We start from the raw sequence: 14,299 nt of genomic DNA, 5'->3' as shown, positions 1-14,299 counted from the left end.
TAGTGTTTTGGACATTCAAACACTCTTCAAGTGTTGTGAAATCAAATCTCTATCTTTATAGTCTATAAAAGAGTCAATGTATAAAAGTTGTTGAGAACTCAGACTCAGGAAACAGTCCTGAGTTGGAAAGTTGGCTCTGGTGTTAGTAGTTGTTTGACTTTTAGGTAATTTATTTATATTTGCAGAGGCTTAGTAATTTTAACATCTGAAAAATTGTTGACTATTAGGACTTAACCTTATAAAGGTGTGGATACCTTAAAATAAGGTATTGTTTTTAAAGTGTCTAGCACAGTGCTTGACACACAAAATTCTCAATAAATGTTACTTTTTATAACCATGAAGATAATCATCTTTCTCTCTTTAAGTTTTTCCAATATGAAATAATCATAAATCCTTTCTTAACTGTATTCTTATGCTAGAGGCCACAGTGTGGGCTTTCAAAATGCCTAAGAATTTTTTTTTTCCTGGAGAAATATCACTGACTGGTTAGGAGGTCTCAAGAAATCTATTAATATGTTTTAACAATGCTACCTTTGATATGCAATATCTCAACAAATACTTGGACATTTAGCTCCACTGAAACCTATGATCTTTTTCACTCTCCTTTTTATAATCTCCAAAATGAAAGGCAAATGTAAATGAAAATAGTCTTTAGAACTTGTTCCCTAAAAACTAAAAATTAAGAAAAAAATTTAAAAGACCCAGTTGACTCTATGTGGATGGGGTAATTCCAGCTCCTGGTAATTACCCTGTAGTAATGCAAGTGGGGACACATTCATCCAATGTGTCTCTGAGGAGGCAGAAGGGGAAACAGTAACTTTTTAGTTAGAACATGTGGTTCAACCATTGGAGATGCTGTCTTTGCATTCAGAAAATATGATTTCTAAATAACCTGATCTGAGTTTCTAACTGGGAGAAGGTAAAAGCAACTGGTTGGGTATATGAAGTCCCATCAATTGGCAGATACCATCTTTCTACATTTAAATATCACCACAAAACAAGGTTTTTCTTCCCCTTGGACAACCAAAAAAGAGACTTTTTAAAACACATACTTTCTCTCTTCCCAGTTTAATTCCTTTTTGGAACAAAAGAGTTGGAAGTCAAGATTTTTTAAAATTATTTTTAAATTTATTTTTATTTTATCTTATTTTATTTTATTTTGTACGGTACTGAGATTAAAATACTTTCTTAATGTTAATCTGGTCAAGATATTTTTCTGTGAAGCAAGCCTTCATTTTCAAATCATATTGCTCAAGTTTTTTCTTCTTATAAATAGTTAGCTTTGTTCTATACCTTGAGCTGATCCCCAGTTGTACAGGGTAACCAGAATTGCAGATTCTATTCCATGGTCATGATTAAAGAGGATTCTATGTGCTATATACAGTGGCTACCATCTAAATCCATTATATTCGAGTCAGAGTCCTTTGTGCAACTCATCTCTGTTTGGGGGAAAAATACAAAAATACTCAAAGGGTTAATTATGTAAAAGAATTTGAAAAGGAAATTATTTTCCTTCACAGTATTTATTTTTATCAGATAATGAAGGGGAAAAGAGAGTTTGACTTAGACTTTATGAAGAATAAAACTATCCTTTGGAAAAAAAAGAATCTCTCATTTGGTGAAGTGGTACCCAGAGACAGCTGGTGTTTTCAAGATATAACAACCACTCTAGAGATCAGTGAATACAAATAAATACAACAAAATATGCCACTCAATGACTAATATTCATGAACTATCAATATAGAAATCAACTTCATAATTCAGGCAGAAAATCTACTTCCTTGGTGTGTTTCTGATAAAACATTTGGCATAAACAAATTATAAAAAGCCTAATTATAGCAGGCCAATGGAGAATTCAGTTGCTGTCCCCATAATTCCATTATCAATTAAGCAACAGTACAGGTAGAGTAGAGAACGCAATTATAGTCTCCAACTATGTTGGCAGTCAGGCCCCTATCATAGGACCACTCTTCCCTCTGATTTTTATTGAAGGTATGTTTGTGTCATCAATAAATAAAATGGTGAGACAAATAAATTGCATTTGTTAACTTTTGCAAGGGTGATCCAAAGAAATTGTCAAAGCTAAGCTGAAACTCTTAGTTGAGTCTGGTAAAAATAAGCTTTTATATGTTTCTTATTATAAAGTTTCTGACTTGTCATTCTCTTCATGGCACTGACAAATTAAAGCCATATCATCCTCATCATTTCACTTAGCATGCACTGGAGGCTTGGCACTATGATTGGCAGAGTCATTAACAAAGAAGTTACTTAACTCAGTATCAGATAGAACTGACTCAATAACTGAAGAGTAAACCCACTTCATCAAAAGATATTATAATGCAAAATTTCATTGCATAATAGATTTGCTTTAGTCATACTTACACATGACCATGACAGTTAAAGATATTCAAATAATTAAATATTCATATTTTATTTTGTTTTGTGTTACGAGTATTACAAATTCTTTTCAATGAATGACAGACATCCATTTTGAATATCCAGTATTGTTTCTCGTTCTGCACCAACTAAATGTTCTACTAACATTTTAGATGAATTGCAGATACAGATCAAAGCCACTGCTTTGAATGATTGGAATACAGCACTCAAATGAATAGATGATTTCCTATATCCTTTTACTATGTGGTATCCCTTGTGTAATAATGTTCCCATTAAAATTTATACTTGGATCATATGGTCTCCTGCAAGGACTTGGACAAATCGACGGCTCCTTCAATTTGGGGAATCCTGATGCACAGCAGTGCTGACTTGGTAGTGTGTGTTTGACAGACAGAGATACCACTTTGCTTACCTGTGTGTAACCTTTTCGAATGGGGCCCCAATAAGTTCTGCTCTTTAGGATGTTACAAAAAGAAAAAAATCCAGGAATGTGGCTGCAGGACACCGCTAAGCTTGTTCCATCTTCATGCCTGGTTCTACCTCCACCCATACCTTGTGGAGGGGAGGAAAGTGCTATGCAAAGTTCCAGGTATTCGCTCAATAAAGAGCTTGTGCACTTCAGAAGCTAAGCCTGATAAGAACATACACACTTTAAAATTAATTATGAATAATGCAAAGTTAGTGTGAGATTCTTTTAGTGAAAATATAAACATGGTCTTCAATATAAAGAGCAAACTATGTTTCAAACATGAATACTGGACAAAGATTTTAAGAGCTAATATATGCTAGCAAGATCACAATGCCCTCCCCTGTCCTACTCATTCAAATAAATGTACAGTAATAATAATAAAATATGTGGATGCTAACACACAATAAGAAGGGAAGTGTAGAAGAAAAGTTCATTGGATTAGACAAAGGGGAATGAAGGAAAGGGAGGGGGATGGGAATAGGAAAGATAGTAGAAAGAATCAGACATAACTTTCCTATGTTCACGCATGAATACACAACCAGTGTAACTTCACATCAGGTAAAACCGCAAGACTGACAAGTTATACTATATATCCATGTTTGCATAATATGTCAAAATATGTTTGTCATGTATAACTAAAAATAACAAATAAAAATACTTAGTAAAGAAAATAAATAAGTATAAAGACATGCCCAAGATTCTGACTTTTTGAACATATTTTTAATGTTAACATAAAAGTCTTTGCTATGTTCCACCAAAACATTTCCATTGTCCATATCCTGCAAATATATTTAATGTGTCTATTGTACAACTAGGCTGGACAGTAGCTATAAATTTCTTTTCTTTATAGACATCTAGAAGCAATTAAATAGTCTTAGTCGAATGTATCTCCTTGGCCTTCAACTTATTCATATATGAAAGAACTAGGCTGGAAATAGATCTTCTTGCTAACTTTCTATTTTAAAAGGAATGTAGGGAAAAATAAATAGAATTTTCTTTTAAAAGATGAAGAAGTAGATTCAAAATTCTAATGAATAATTTGTCACACTCTTCAAAAGAAACATAAAATGTTGAAATGCCAAGTGAAAAGGATTTTCTGCTAAAATCTTCCCAGTGTTGTACCCATTTGTGGGTAGTAGAATTCAGCTAGAGTTCTGCTTCATCCACAGGGTTCTCCTAGTGACAGAACTTTCACTAAACTTTGCCAAAATCCTACAGAACTCAACTGCATATTACCAAGGAGCATCCATTATTTACAACTTGAATCCTAAGACCCCTCATATGCTTCTTGAAAGTAGTGACTATATTCTATATTTTACTGTATCCCTCACATAAACTTGAATACTGTTCATTATGTAGAGGGAGATTGATAAAAGTTGGTTTTTAATTTGTCAGCCCCTGATCAATGAGGAACTGGCAAATTGATACATAGAAAACAATATGCACTAGAATTCAGTTATTCCATACCTGATCGGATCATGTCCTCTGCCTCAGACAGCTGTTCTCATCTGCCTAGATGTCATTGTGTCTACTTATAATGCTTTCATTGACATGCTTTTTTTTTTTTTTTTTTTTTTTTTTTTTTTGCGGTGCTGGGGATCGAACCCAGGGCACTCTACTGACTGAGCTATCTCCCCAGCCCTCATTGACATGCTTTTGAACTATCAGTGCAATATCTGTTTGTTGTTTGGTGGTAGGAAATTCTAAAAATATCTTTTTGTATTACTGAATTGCTTGAAACACTCTGATATACATGGTGAAAAAAAAATGTAACAGTTCTTTTTGAAAGTGACATATTATTCCAATAATTGTTTTTGAAAGTGACATATTATTCCAGCATTATTATTACAATAATGTAATTGAGATTTTCAATTTTCTTATAATAATACATCCATTTATACATATTATTATTGTCCTTCTTTCCTTTCTTATCAGTTTTTTAATTATCAGGATAGAATTCCATCATCCACTATTTAAAAGGACACAGTACCTCAAAGTAATAATACATTGCTTTGGGGTGGAGGATAGCTAATAAAAACATCATTGACTTATTGGATTTCCCAATAGGGAATTTGTTTGACAAGTATGATTTTTGATATCTAGAAATTTTGAGGAAAAAATAGTTATTTGTGTTTCCATCATAGCACATTATCACATTCAATTCTAGATGAACTAATAAACAATAGCATCACAATGTTCTACAACACAGATTTTTTGCTTTTCTGCTTAGCAGATACCATAAACAGAAGGAAAACATTAATAACCCTACATTAATGTATCAAAAGGATCCCCTAAAAACATCTCATAAGAGTAGTAGAAGTTAGAGCTACCAAATACTGAGTTAATTTTATTATCCTGAGAAGTTCATCCAAGTAAGAAATAAGTTTTCATCATGTTTATTGCTTTAATTGTCAGCTGAATATTTTCTAACTCTGGAGAGGGAAAGGAACATTTATCAGCTTAGGCTTTTTCAATAGAAATTAAAAATAATGGACCCAACTCTACTTGGAGAGTATAACCCTTTAAGGAAGATGTTACTATATCAAGAATCTTATAATCAAAATGGAGAGCTGAAAAGGTATTAATAATTACTTAGACCAGAAATTAAAAGTTCAAACACCTATATGTAGCCACATGGGTAATCTCTTAGTGCTGAACGAAGAATATGCAAGATTCTAAGAAAGATAAGTGGAGCCAGGGCAGGAGGTAGTTGGGTTGTCAGTAATAAGATTATACAGTATTTTTAGCAAAACCTTGGCATTCCAATACAGAGAATGACTATCAGTCATACTGGAAATACAGACACACACAAGTAACAAAGAAATATTAAACACATATAAAAAGATAAATTATTAATTAATTTAACTACACTTCATTCTGAATAACTGCTTGGTACTTCCATAGGGAAAAAGTGTAACATAAAAAATTTAAGCAAAAAATTAAATTTGTATATTTTAGAAAAAGAAGGTTTTTCATTCTTCCATTTTTTGTATTTGTTCTTATTATACACAATAGTAGAATGTATTCTGACATATTATACATATACAGAGTATAACTTCTCATTTTTCTGGTTGTACACAATGTAGAATTACATTGGTCCTGTAATCATATATGCACATAGGAAAGTAATGTCTGATTCATTCTACTGTCTTTCCTATTCCCATTTCCCCTCTCTTCCCCCTTTATGCCCCTTTGTATAATACAAAGTACTTCTATTCTTCCCTACCTGCCCCTCCTTATTGTGAGTTAGCATCTGCATATCAGAGAGAACAATCAGCCTTTGGTTTTTGGAGATTGGCTTATTTCACTTAGCATGAAATAAGTTCCATCTTAGTCTTCAGTGCCATCCATTTACTGGCAAATGCCATAATTTCATTTCTCTTCAGAGCTATGTAATATTCCAGTGTGTGTGTGTGTGTGTGTGTGTGTGTGTGTGTGTGTTGTGTGTATCACATTTTCTTTATCCATTCATCTGTTGAAGGGCACACAGGCTGGTTCCATAGTTTAGCTATTGCAAATTGAACCACATCAATGTGGTTGCATCACTGTAGTATTGATGATTTTAAGTCCTTTGGGTATAAACCAAGGAGTAGGATAACTAGGTCAAATGGTGGTTCCATTTCAAGTTTTCTGAGGAATCGCCACACTGCTTTCTAGAGTGGTTGTACCAGTTTGCAGTCCCACCAGCAATGTATGAGTGTATCTTGGAAAAAGAAAGTTTTAAAACACTCTTTTTCAAAATATATCTTCATAGCTCATCATGTGAAAATTAAATTAATCACTCAAAGGAACACTGGACTAATACAAATAAACTATGAGTTATTTCTGTAATTTTAATATTTTAGAAGCAAATTTTTTAAAAGTAGGATGAAACCAGTAAAATAATTTTAATAATCAATTTCACTTAACCTAATATATTGAAATATTATCACTTAGCATGGAGCTAATTATTTAAAATGATGAATAAGATATCATGCCTTTTTTTTTCTCTTTGAAATCCAATGTGCATTTTATATTTGCAGCACATCTCAATTTGAATAAATCACATTTCAAATACTCAAAAGCTCAATGTATAACAGATACAGAGAAGACTCTTCATTCCCTACATATGCTGTTTAGATTTGATACAGTTATCTCTGTGAATGAAGATTGTTTCAGGAAAACAAAGTGCTAGATTTTCTGGGAAACTGTGACCAGTATGACTTAAAGTAGGTGTTTTTCTTCTTTGAAATTGTTAGAATCAGCCATAGAATTTCCTTTTTCAGGACTTGTGTTCTGTTAGTGAATTACGAGTTGAACATAAACTCATAAAATAGCTTAAGACATAAAGTTTCCACTAGTAAACCACTGCCTTTTTGTTCAATTACATTATGGTGGCTCTTAGAGTCATGATCTACTTTGTCCCTGGAGGGGATGCTGCTGATGACAGCCCCAGAGGCTTTACTGACCTCCTAAATTTTCTTTTAGGAAGATGGATGTAATAAGTAAAGTCCAAATGTATTGTCACAAAGAAACAATTAACTCTTATGTTCTCATTTACAGCTTAAAAGAGACTGAGAATTAGCAAATTTACACTAACTTTTTTTATTTGTGTATATTATAAAACTGAATCACCACTCTCTTACTACAAGGTGAAGAGGATTGTTACACTTAATATTTGTCACCATAAACAAGTAAATTCTTGCATATTTTTATGGAAATGAAATTACTTTCTTCCCCCACATCACCCGACTCAAGCTAATGACATAGGGAGAGGGAGAAATATGGGTGCTTCCTTCATATTTCTCTGTCTCGCTTTAAATAGTCAATTACAAACTGAAATGTTCATCTCTGAAAATTCTGGTGTTACTGTGAGGTGGGGGGCACTTGTGTGTATATTTGCACGTGCCTGCGGAAGAGTATATTTGTGTGTGTGTGTGAGTGTGTGTGTGAGTGCATGTCTGTGTGTGTGCGTGCATGTGTATGTGTGTGCCCTTGGGTGTGTGCTGTTTTTGTGTCTTCACCCTCCTTAGGTTTGTTGAAGCCGGAAGGAAAAGGAAAGCCTTGTGAAAATGAAGGGGTGGTATTGAGGAAGTGGGGTGTGGACGCGTGTGAACAATGAAGTGTGGGCTTTTTCTGTGACTTAAGATAGAAAGATTAATTTCATTAGGAGCCCTATGTAGGCCTGCAGGAGTGCTTATCACTCCTCTTCAGAGAGGAAGTGGCCATTTTTTGTTGTTGCAAAACAAACAAACAGTGCTTGTTTTTGTAGCCCTGACCTAAGATCTCTCCCACTGTATCTCTCTGTGTTAGCAAACCTCCTCCCTGGATCCAGTAGCAGGTGTGAGAGAATTGAAAACAAAGCGTTCAAAGGAAGGAATCCCTTTCCCATTGAAGAGCTCTGTTACCATCAGAATTCTTGGAAAGGCAGAGGCTGAGGTCAACAGCATCATTCCATGAAGCAACAGCTGCCAACTGGCAGCCGGTTCCCAAGGTCACAGAGAGTCCGAAGAGTGAAATATATTGCTAGTCCTTTATTTTGAAGTTTAATATCTTGCACTTGTTTAGATAAGTTGAATTCTGCCAAATAAAAGTTTCCATCTGGAAAACAGGAGATCAAAAAGTAGTGTGAGTTTTACTGTGACTGCAATGTTTCAAGTTGGGGAGAAACACAATCCTCCATCAGAAGTCTAGAAGTGTTAAACTACCAACATACGCTTCTTCATGGGGAGGGATTTTGCAATTAGGAGCCTAACCATTTGCAAAACCCTGTGGTTTGCTGGAAACATGGTCTTCCTTCAGCTGTATGGTTTTGTCTCCTCTCTTTGAGTCACTTCACCACAAGAAGAAGCTGTTGATGAAATTTATACATCCAAGTCACATGCACAAGTTCTCTATGTCCATACAGTGTTCCTGGGTCTGCTTCATTTTAATTTGGTCACTCCTGTTCAGTTTATGAGGGAGTTTCTCATTAAGTTTTTTGAGAATTGAATCACTTGGTTTGTGACGTTGTATAGAGTTGCAGGTGGCATGAGTTTGTCCCTGTGGGAATGGGGAATATGAAGGAAAGGGAGACTTGTGCAGTACAAACCGATGACTACAAATAAGCTTCTTTTTCAAGTGACAATTCATTTGAGAAGGTCTACAGAATACTGACACATTTCCTCAAATGCAAAATAAATCACGTCACTCTACTGCAAGGATATTACAGGCTCTTTAGGAATGAAGAAAGAATATTCCTCTGTCCTCCCTCAGTCCCTGGCCCCAATGTAGATTCACATACCACAAACCAGCATGCAGCATATAATACTCAACACATAATACTCACACATCACAAACACAAGCAGGCGCATGTGCACACACACACACACACACCATGTTCTATGACTATTTGACTATTGTTTTCTTAATGTTTTTCCTTGAAAAAAATCAGCTTCACCACCATCTACCAAATTGTTAGTAATTTACTAAGACTTTCTAAGACTATTTCTCCAAGTGAAATAAGGATAACAATCATAATCCCATACACATTTATTAGAGAATTTTAAAAAGTAAAACTAAAAAAGCTTGGTAAAATGTCCAGGATATAATAAGGATGCAGTAAGTGCTGTAGATTGTTAGTATCTCTTGCCCCCAACCATGATCATCCTCTTAACCCCTCTACTTCACATCCGAAAGTGTTTTGGAAGAATAATATCCTGGACATAGGGTACAATTTAGCCCTGTAATTATGATACAGATTTTGCATTTGTATTATTCATTTTTTCACAAGTAAGCTCTTCAGAAATCTTCCCCATCTCCACTGTTTACCTGATGATCTGGTCTTATTTGTTGCCAGTCATAGAAGCCCCTTGGTAGGCTGAGAGGCAAGTTGACTTCTAGGAAATCAATAAGAAATAATTACATAAGTGTGTATATACATATAAGAAAAGATAAGTAAATATGTAGATATAGTTTATGTATCTTATACAAACACAAAAATAAAGAAAGAACAAATTATTAGAGAACCAGACAATTTATTAGCAGTTAAGGCTATGCACAGCTGTTCAGGGACCTCATAAATGAAAATGTCAATATATTGTTGTATGTACCAAGCCTGTGCCAAAAAAAAAAAAAAGAGCAAAGAACAAAGAGGTATTTAAACAGCTATGCTAAAAGTAATAATTTGCCAAGCACCCATAAATGTATTTTTAGAGTTGTTTTTATTTTCAGTCATGCTCCTTTATAATATTGTCAAATATCAAGTTGGTACTGAATAGACCAACTGGCTCAAAGTACTCTAAGCTTTATAATTTTCACATCTAAGATTCTGGCTTTTCAACCTGTGATTTTCTCTAGACTGATTCGAGGAGGCTGCATGTCAGATTCAGTGAAAATGATTATCTACACTGCAGGCTACTTAATAAAGAGCCAATACTAGACAGTGGTTAGCCCTTTGGGGGTTTGTCCATTAGTAAGTAAGAGTCTGAGATTAGCAAAATGTACCTTATTATATGGAGTTTATTTCTTACAGATCAAGAAAAATCCCCATCCAGTAATTATTTTCATGGAGCACAATGATTATAATTTGGAGGAAAGAAATACTGATCTTTTCTAAGACTCAGACAGCATGTTCCTTATTATTTGTTTGTTTTTTTTTTAATGTTGGATAACAAACACATGAATGAACTTCCCCATGGTTTGAATTGGTATAGGTCTCTGCAGGACATACTCTTTGGTACTATCAGCAATTTCCCTTGTGGATATCTTTAATTGCCCATGTATCCATGGCCTTTAATAAGTACGGCCAAATTATCCCTTTGCTTACAACGCCTCCTTCCTATGCTCTTTCTTTCCCCAAATGGATGATCTTTTTTAAGAAAAAACTTGGCAACATGCTGTTAAGATTCCTGATTGATTCCCCATTATCTACTTGATAAAAACTAAGCCTTGGGCTTGACCTTTTGGAGACCACTGCCATCTCACGAATCTTCACCTCTAAGCAAGCTCCATCACATACCTTTATGAACTCAGTTTCCATAACTACTAGTAGTCCTGAAACAACTCACTTTGTTCTCCCAATCTCCAAGATTTTGTCCATATGTATAAGTTTGTTAGAATTGTTGTAATAAAGAACCACAAACAAAGAGACTTGAATGACAGAAATTTATCATTTCATAGTTCTGGAGGTTGAAAGTCTGACATCAAGGTGTTGGCTGGGTTGGATCCATCTAAGAACTGTGAGGAAGGAACATATTCCATGTCTCCCTTCTAGATTCTCTTGGTTTGCTAGAAATCTTTGGTGTTCCTTGGTTTGTAGATAACCTCTCCTTGGTGTTCACATGCCTTTCGCCCTGTGTAACAATCTCTCTATTTCTAAATAAGATCACATTCTTAGGTCGTGAGTGTCAGATTTCAACATATGAATTAGGTAGGGACATTATTCAACTCCTAACACCACTGCCTTGCCTAGATTACTTGGAATCCACTTCCACCTTGTTTCTTCTTCCCCATTTGGTGAATTATTATTCACTTGTCAAAAACCTATTCACACTTGTCCTCCTCTGGAGTCCTCCTCAACTCAGTCACCCTTCACCTCTCCCTCCTCTGTGCCTGATAAATACTTGCAATTTTTCCATAGATTGATAATTATTATACTAATAATATGTATAGGTATATTAATATTTTATGCCTATAGATACTAGTGCATAAGAAATTCATCTTTTGCACTAGAAAGCTCTTTGAGGCTATGCTTTTCTTCATAATCTTATATAGCCTGGTGTCTAGCATATCATAAGAGTTTGATAAAAGTTTAGAAAATTTAAGTAGATTTGTTAACTTAGATTGAAAAAGGTAAAAAATCAAACTTTACTTTCAAACTTTCAGATAAATAATAAAAGGAAACATTCCTATGGCAGGTTTTATACATGTACTTTGACAAGGGTGGATGCTATGAGGATCTCAGAAAAACTATCCTTTGATTTGTTCTAGAATAGTTTTAAAATGGTTCCTATATCAAATATAATATAGTTTTTAAGATGAATAGGAGATGTTCTGAAGTGTGTTGTCTATGCAAAGTATTTTGTGTAATCAGCTCACTTTCTTCTAAAGTAATCTATAGTCTCTAAAGGGTATCCTTAGGCTTTGGAAAAATTATTGATTGCAGGTTTTTAAACAAATGGGTAATATTTTGCAAGAATTGGAGGTGTATTTAGCAATGCACTGAGAGATCAAAGTCAAGCAGTTGGAGGGAACTTCCTTTTGGAGACAAGCAGACTCTCTGAAAGAGTGTGCCTCATCTACACCAACATCTGAATGGGGAGCACAGTCAGGGGGTGAAAAGGAGCATCCCTCCCTTCCTCTGAAGCACACACAAGGCAACAGGACAGGGCAGACCTTCAGAATATTTGTGTCAAGAGGAAACAATAACTCTTGAGACCCTGAGGAAGCAGGAACTGGGCAAGGAACTTCCACCACCTTTCTACATAACAACCCACAAACAACGCCCAGACTGCAGAATCGTCCTTTTCTGTTGAGAGGATTTGTTCAACAGCTTTGAGTATCATAAGCTCAAAACAAGACATCTTAGATGGCAAATATTCAGTTATTTTTAACTTTAGCATACATAATGGATACTTAGAGAATGCAGGTGCCCTTAAATGGGCATGTCGTGGACTACCATGTTGTGTACTGCTCTGCTAATTTGTATTCATGCTTAAATTCTTTTTATAGTCCCTTAGAGAAAAATTTAAAAATTACCAATTTGAAATCCTCAGGATGCTTTGGTTAAGACTATATGCAACTCCACTCCTGACAGTTACTATTTAACATTCTCAGATAGAAAGTGCTTTGGAAATGAGTTATTACTGTGATACTAGATATGAGGAGGCGAAAGATATAGCCCAAATGTATATTTAGTATGTATCTAAATATTTTTAAAAAGAAATTCTATAGCATTTCACATAATAAGAAATATTCCCAGGTAAGGATAAAAAGTGTACTAGGTCAAATGAATGATTTAAGTAGATGTTTCTTGAGAAAAGGAAAAAACCTTGGAGATAAACATCTTTGTTTTCTAAGCAGTGATTCTTATAGTTTATATAAATAATTTATTATCATTTTACTTTCATTGTTCGATGCTACATTATGAATTATTTTAATTATTAATTCTCAGAACAAACACATTATTTAAATATTTTCATCAAAGATGACAGTGGACCAACTTTTCCATATACAAATTTTACTGTGTTCATTTTCAGCTCAAGCTTTTCAGTGTACTAGAATTTCTCTGGGATATACTTTTCTTACCTTGCAATTCATCTGAATTTACTGTTGACAGAACATAGACTCATGATGACCTCTTCATGGCTTAAATAGCTTTCACTTGTCACCTAGGTCTTTGCTTTTACCTTTAAAATATTGGTTAAATTCCATGCTTTCCTCTTCTTTGTTTTATACACTTGCTTTGAGCTTACAATAATAGCTAAGTGTACCTTACAAGCATAAAGAACCATAAAGCATATTTATTTGCATTCTAGGACAAAATGTATGCACATCTATATATCTACATCCCAGTGAAAGCAGTCAGATGTTAACAAGTGTTCTGGGCTGGGAGTCAGGCAACATAGGTTGACTCCTTGGACCTGCTACATTGTGAAGAGCCCTTGAGCAAGTCACAGCTCGTGTGTCTCTCTGACCTCACCTTGAACTAAGTGAGCTTTAAGTGCTCTTCCAGCTCTTCACTGGAAAATATTGACTCAGTGTGACCTGCTTATATTTGAACAAAATGTAATTTGTTTATAGAACTGTTATGGAACTCTAAGAACTGATTTTAAGATGCTAGCAAATATTAGAAATAAAGTTTTGTAGACTCTACTCTGGTTCTCAATAAAGTAAAACAAGAACAGCTAAAATTACAGCATCTCTGTCATTTAGATGATTATAACTCTTGTGTTAGAGATAGCCTCAAAATTAGCAGTGAAAAAAACTCATTTATTGCAACCACCACAACAAAACAATTGCAAGAAATGTTCTTATTTAGTTATTTGCTTTATTTTGGCTTCATTTTATGAGGAGACTGAGAAAATAAAACCGGAGATGGATTGGAAATAAAATGAGGTAAAGACATTTAAGAATAAAACAACCATGGCATGTGAATTCCAGAGCAAAGACAAATTGAATAAATTTGGAAGAAATTATATGAAGTTCTCAAGTGAACCACATTCCATATTGAGTGATCACATGAGAATACAAAAGCAATAAAATGTGTGAGATGATTACATCTTCTCTCTCCAATTTAGTTAGAAGAAGATATATAAGCTTTATAATAAACTCACATTTTCATGGATAGACTGAGGTACCAGCATAGTAAAAAGATCATGCATGCACAGCATCAGTCTTTGCTATAAACAATAATAAATAGAAGCCAAGAACATTACTTTTATCTCTTACTTCCACGAAACACCAGGACTGCAA

Source organism: Sciurus carolinensis, chromosome 7 (genome assembly GCF_902686445.1).
Source record: "Sciurus carolinensis chromosome 7, mSciCar1.2, whole genome shotgun sequence".
NCBI classification, from domain to species: Eukaryota; Metazoa; Chordata; class Mammalia; order Rodentia; family Sciuridae; genus Sciurus; species Sciurus carolinensis.
The sequence above is the reverse complement of the archived record's forward strand: the minus strand, read 5'-3'. Positions refer to the sequence as shown.